The 7,270-nt window shown below is 29.5% G+C and overlaps 1 long non-coding RNA gene across 1 annotated transcript; it reads left to right on the forward strand.

The window, feature by feature from the left end:
* Window positions 1–2,735: 2,735 nt before the first annotated feature.
* Window positions 2,736–6,037, forward strand: LOC107991519 (uncharacterized). Its single transcript, XR_007821380.1, has 4 exons — window positions 2,736–2,881; window positions 3,259–3,328; window positions 5,321–5,388; window positions 5,988–6,037. It is a non-coding gene; the product is annotated as an uncharacterized LOC107991519 (long non-coding RNA).
* Window positions 6,038–7,270: the final 1,233 nt, after the last annotated feature.

The raw sequence follows: 7,270 nt of genomic DNA on the forward strand, positions 1-7,270 counted from the left end.
AAGTTTTAATTTTATTGAACTTTGAATTTGTTTCTGAGTTTTTTAAAATTATTTCACAAAGGATTTTTCTTTTCCTTTTTGTTCAAAATAAATGAGAAAAAGTATATTTTGAATAACTTGATGTGGAAAAAAGGTAAGACTAAGAAGATTATTGTTACTGTCTAATTCATGTACGTAGTCAAATTTTAAACAAATTAAACAACCAGTCATTTCAATATTATTTTATTCGATAATTTTATAAACGATTTCATTCATATTATTTTGAATATATAATAATTGTAAGTATAATAATTAAATTCAAAATATTAATATATATATAGCAACTTTTTTAAGAAAATTGTAAATGAACATCAATTAAAATCTATTGATAGAAGTCTATTACTAATAGTGATATATATGAACCATAAGAATCTATATTATAATATAGTAGAAGAATAAACTTTGCTATATTTGTAATTTTTTAAAATATTGCTATATTAATAATTATTCTTAAAATTGCTTCACATTTTAACTTATCCTCCTAATTTTTTATACATGCTTTAATGGTTGGGGTTATTTGTTCATCCTTTTTGAGGATATGTCTGGAACAAATTTCAAAATTGAGAAAGGAAAGAAAAATAAAACTTTTTAAGTTTTAGTAAAATTTTTGAAAAGATGGAAAGGTTTGGAGTTATTTAGTATAATTAAACCAAAAATGAAAGTTTGTATTTTGGGCGTGGATTTGATTGTATTAAACTTTTGTTTGAATTTGTCTTTGTTGGATCAGTTTTGAGTGGTAGTGTTTAGATAAATACGTTGTGAGTTGTGTAAGGCAAAGTAAGGCCTAAAGTCTACCCGAGGGTTCAAGTTCAAAAGATATCAGAAAGGAAAGCACATGTCCCAAAAGAAAATTGATGGTTTCACAAGGTTTGCGCTGAATCTCATTGGATTATTTATATTTTATGTTTGTTAATACTTTTTATGTCTAATTTATAGGAATCAAGCAGTTGGCTCGAAACGAGCTAACTTAAGAGTAAAATGACAAAAATACCACTTAAGAATGTCGAAAAGATTGACCTAGGACCAAAAAAGAAATAGAAAAAGGGGGTCTAGTTGATGAAGTTAGAGCTAAAATATGCATGGTTTGAATGCTATGTTGTGCTTGCAAATAGTAGACACCAAAACACGATAGTATCGCAGCGATAGGATTTTTATTATATATAATTTCTTTATTATATTAGTAAATATGTAATAAATTTAAAATTGGATGGTCATTTGGGGCATATGTTTATTCGATTTTTTTTCTTCGTTCTTTATCCATGTTCAGTAGTTCTTTTAAGTTTTTAATTTGGTTTTGATCGAGAGGTTTCTTGTATGATATATTCAGAACCTCCATCCCATCGATAGCATATTTTTAGACAAAGATGAAGTTTTGGAGTTTTCAAAGGAGTGGACTATCAAAAGAATCGTTGGACAGTGATCCCAAGATTGAGAATAACAGTCAAGGGTCTGGGTTCTTGATTCACTTTTCCCACTTAGTCTTTTTTTTATGGATTGTCTATGTTTGCTTTCTACCATGAGCTGCAAATTAGTTTGTGATAGGGCTTTTCATGTAGTTGATTGAATGGATGAACTATTTTAGCATGATTATGTTTAATGCTTTTGAACAATTATCTACTGCTTGGATGATAATTGTTTGATGTCTTCTGTAATAAAGAAAACCTTAGGTAGTATATCTAGCATGTTAATTTGTTATCAATTCTGCATGGAGGTGAAAGGATATTATTAGAGATTAATGATGAAGAAATTTAATAATGTTGTATCTAACTAATTAATTGCATTAAAATTATTTAATGATCTAGAAAAGGCTGAGCTCGAAAAAGGATATCCAAATTATATATATATATATATATATATATATATATATATATATATATATATATATATATATATATATTTAAAAAAACCTTCAAGTGTTACATTTATTTACTTTTTAGATGTAGATTAAATTAAGTATTCATTTCAATCCGGTCTGATCTCCTAGATAAGCTAAGTTAGAAGAATAAATTGAGTAACAACTAAAAAAATTGAAAACCAATTTACTAGAAGATGATACTCAATCTTTTGAATATTTTTATAAATATATTATTAATACTAAACCTGTGTGCTTGCATGCACCAACCAAAAAGTATATGTGTCAAAGTTGAACTAGCAACATTCAACTTTGAGCACCTGGCCGAAGCCTCCCTAGCTAACATCATGTGGTCATATATAAACTATACTTGTGTGTTAGGGAACATGCTTATAAGTAGCCATATTAGACTATGTATCAAAAAGGAAATCGATAAACAATCTCCAAAAGAGAGACCCAATCTTTCTTTTTGTGCTTTGGTGAATTAGTCCCTCCTTGTACTAACGTCTTAAACATTCGAATCGTAGTAGACTCGACATCACACTGGTGGAATGATCTCTTACACAGATTAACTTAAACAATAATGAGACCTAGATCGATCTAGTTGGTTCCATCCCAAATTGAAAGGATGGAACAAATAACTATCATCAAATGTCAAAAAACGGGTTTTTGACGAGAAAAGACGGTGATTTCGGAATGTCCAAATACATGATAGTTATTTGCTATCATAATATGTAAGGGCATTAAAAAATTAATTAAATATTTTTTATTAAAATAAAAAATAAAAAAAGGCAAAATCCCTCACTTTCCTTCTTCAAAATCCCTCCCTTTCCTTCTTCACCCACACTCTCTTTTCCTTCTGCAAAATCCCTCCCCTCACGAACGACGAACGACGCATGATGAAAACCCCAACCTTAACCCCATTCTTCTCATCTCCACGTCCTTTCTTCTTGACAGAGACCCACGGCGAGGAGACCTATAGCATCGCTTGTGAGTTCTTGATCTTTATTTTTTCGTTTCTTCTTCCTCCATTTATCTCTTTCCCTGTGCACAGTCCCACAAATTACCTTGATAAATTCAAGAGGAAGTAGGGTTCTTAGAGACATATAAATAACACTGATTTCTTGTCTTCTTTGTCTCTCTCTTTCTCTCCCTAACTCAACAACGCCTTTGTCCATTCCTTAAGGTACCATAACTCAAAAATGCATTTTAACTATTTTGTGATTCTTTAAAGGTATATTGAAGGTTTTGTGAAATATATTGTTGGCTATGTGATGAAGCATTTTGGTAGCTTACAATTTGTTTGATAAAATGCCTCAATGAAGCCTTTGGTTGATTTTTAATTGATTTTTGTTTGTTTGAATTAGGAAATCAAGGCCAAGGGAGATTTCATGGCTATGGGAGGAAGCTTTGAGAAAAAGAGAATGAAAATGAATGGTTAGATTTTAAACTTTGATGATGTGTAGGGCCTTTATGTATTTTCTAGAGTTTAGTTGTTACGGGCATACATGTTTAGTGTTAGGTTTTATTTCTAGTAGGGTAGGAATTTCAATCCCCTTTCTTATTGAAAAGAATATTTAGTCTTAGGATGTAATTATGATTGTTTCTCAAATAATGAATTTTGGAATGAATGGTAATTATTTGGATATTTGGTTCTATATTCTGCTATGGTTTCTTACATAGCACTTTAAGGTGCTTACATGTTTTTTTAAAACATGATTGATGGTCTTCGATTCAAATTTTAGTGTGGATTCTGTTGCTTGTAAACTATATTGCACTTAGGAGCTATTTTTACGACATAGATCTTTGGGGTTTGTAGAAATGATAGACTACTGTGTGAAAATTCATATACTAATGATTAACTAAAACTGATGTAAATCTCTATTCTCTACCACATTTTGCCATTAACTTCATGAATTTATCAAGGTGATGCAGACAATTAGTTGTTAATTGCTATGGTATAATGTATTATTGGGATGGGTAAGAATAGATGAGATGAACATTGAGATAGGGGTTGAAACATCCTATAGTTTCTAAGTGTTTGCTTCTTTCCTTGGAGAATTGGTGGCCTAAGAACCCTACTAGTGGTCGTTGTCATAATCTTCTACTATGACTATTTTTTTATGCTGATTTTGAAGCATCAATGGCTGATCAAAACACACAAAATGCTCTTACACATTTAAAGGTAGTTCATTTAGATTTAATAAAAAATATTCAAGAAACAAATTTTCATACTGATACGTGATAAGAAATGATAAATTGGCTTAATATGAGTTGACTACATTTTTTAGAGTGCTAGGAAGCTATCCAATGGACATTAATATGCCATGAGAAGTTAGAGCATCCCGAAAACTTGGTTTCTCCTTTTTCTTTGTTTTTAATTTATGGAATGGGCTTGTATCTCGTAACACTAGTCATGAGATATGTTAATTTGAATCTCCTCCACCATTCAAATTAACTTATTTATTGCCATTTTCGAGTTTTGATTATGTTATTTATATGGTTGAAGCTTGACTGCTTTGAGTTAATTGTTTAAGATTTTGAAAGCTTTAATTGCTTCGAGCTGATTCTTTAAGATTTTAAACTTTGATGATGAGTAGGGTCTTCAGGTTTGGGTTTGGTGGGTAAAAAAGAGTAATTACGTAATTGTTTAGCTATGAAGAAGTTTAGGATCTTATTTAGATCTCTACTCTCTTCTTTTAAAATTCTACTAAGAGGTTTGGTTTTAAGAACATGATTAGTTTGGATATTGTTTTCTTGCTTGTTGCTGTTAGTACTAGACATTGTATGTTTGAAGTTGGTTTACATCAAAACAAGAGCTAAAGAATAATTAGTCTATGATGGAAAATGAATACATTCGAAAATTTATGGAAAAAGACAGTTCAATTTTTGTTTTGCTTCTACTGTTTTGTTGTTGCTCATTGGTGGGTATGTTGTAGAATACTTTGTTGTTCTTACTATAACCTTTGTAGAACTATTTGTCAGGTAGGTGCTTCTTGCATACCTGAGAAGCAAGGCACAAATAGACACAACATAGACAACAAAAATATTTTTATCAAGTGTCATAATATCCTGATGCTGTAGAAGGAGGTTATGGCTAAATTAAGATGTCTATGCTTAGTTTTGTACTTTCCTATTGATTTGCTACCATTGTCTTTCAACAGTTGTTTTGATCTTGGTATGCATCCTATTGAATTCAATGGGTGGGTTTATATCATTGGTTGTAATTGGTATTCTTCTTACTCATAATATTTATGTTGGTCCATCAATTTAAATTTAACTCATTCCATTTATACATGTTTAGTTTAAATATTAGTTAGTTAATTAGCGACATGTATGGTTGATTGTTCTGCTTTACTTCTATGTATTTTTCAGCCACTGTTATTATTAGTATGTTTTATTTATTATTTTTGTTATAAGTATGTTTAGGTAATGTTGATCTTGGAACTGCTTGTGGCAAGTATTACCGTGTTTCTTGCCTTAGCATTATCATCCAGGTACTAAAAACATTGTTATTTGGTTCATTAAATTTCATATCTACGTGGTTGGATAAGTATGTTACTTGTGATTTTGAATCTAGATAGTGTTTTGCTTTCCTCAATGTAGAATCAATGCATGCATGTAAGTTGCTATCCTAGCTTGATGTAATATGGGATTAATGTGGTGTGTTCTGGGAGATGTAATCAACTAAACAAGAAAATCTGGAAACTTTTTTATCAATATCTTGGAATAAAATAATAATAGCCTAAGATTTATACTAAGATTTTTACCAGGCAAATGTGACCTATCACCTTTTCAACAAGTCAAAGAGTCTAAAGTAAGGATAAATTCCAGTAGGTAATTGACAACTAATTACATCATAATGGGTTGAACTAAACTAGTTGTCTTGAATAGAAATGTGACTTACATTCTTTTATAGCCATATTATAATGTACTGTAAACATTTATAATTTGATATATGGCTATCAAATGATTTAGAATCACGAAAAGACGTAGAGGATGTAGGGAAGCACGTACATTGTGCTTAGGATAAGATATTTTAACATACATTTTGTCACATATTTTGTCACATATTTTTGTGTTCGAATTGCCATAGAAAATACAGTGCTGGAGGAAAATACAGCTGCCATGTTCAATATCAATGAGGTAAGGTTATCTTAAAACTTAGTAAAATGCAATTTTTGAAGTTCATCAAATTATATACTTGCATATGTTGTTGATTAAAATCTGCATTGATTTAGTATATGTAACTTGAATACACTTTTTTTCTAAGATGATAAACTCTGTTTTACTTGCCAGGCGCTAAAAGTTGTTCTCAGCCTTCTACTTCAAATCCCAGCACTTCAGAATCCATTTTCATTCAAAGGGTTGCTTTTCTCTCCTTTCATTCAAATCGTACAGACCTTTACGATTACAATATTTGTGTATTAACTTACTCATACAATAATTTGAGTTTATATCTTTTTGTTTTTTAAGTTTTGAATATTGTTGACATCGTGTTTTTTGTTATTTGAAAAAAAAAAAAATCAGTTCCTAACATGTTGAGTGAGAGAAATTTGAACTACTTTTCTTTTGGATTGAGTTTGGATATATTATATGTGGTATTTTATTTGCATGTATAAAAGAAATTATAAATAAATTTCAATAATATTTCATAAACATCTAAAAGTTATCCGGTAAAGTTCATGGCGGTTTGTGTTATTATTTGGTATAAACTTTGATGGTTTTTATAAGTCAAATTATATATTAATTTTCAAGAAATGTTAGTTTGATTCACAAAACGTGAGCACTTTAGATCTTGAACACCTTCTCGAGTCTATATTTTTTGTGGGACAAATTGCAAAAATAGAAAAAAAAAAAAAACTATCTTTTTAAGTACAATAATATGTGCTGAAAATTTCTATTGTAAAATTTAGAACTTCTAAATTTTACTTGATTTGTCAAAATTAAAACCTAAAAATTACAATAATTCTAGAAATTGGACCTTTGGATGATAAAAATCTAACCCTGAAACTTATACAATTGTTTCGATTTATACAATTATGTAAGTTTGAAGAGTAATTCTAACGTTTATATCAAGTTTGAAAGTTCAATTTTATAATTGAAGGGTTTGAGAGTATAATGTAACTAGATTGATTTTAGCGCCTAGCGTTTGTAATTTGCTCGATTTTTTTTTATATAATATTATATATGCTGATATAGGATATTGTTTGTTTCCCTTATTGTTATTTTTATTTAACTTGAACCCCAACTAACACTTAACCTACCATATGTGTCTTCAAACAACCATAAAAACATAAATAAAAGATATTCCAATATATTAGGTTCATATTAAATTATCTATATTCTAAAAAATGTATAGAAACATTAGCATTAAGA

The sequence above is a fragment of the Cucumis melo genome, chromosome 6, assembly GCF_025177605.1.
Source record: "Cucumis melo cultivar AY chromosome 6, USDA_Cmelo_AY_1.0, whole genome shotgun sequence".
Lineage (NCBI taxonomy): Eukaryota > Viridiplantae > Streptophyta > Magnoliopsida > Cucurbitales > Cucurbitaceae > Cucumis > Cucumis melo.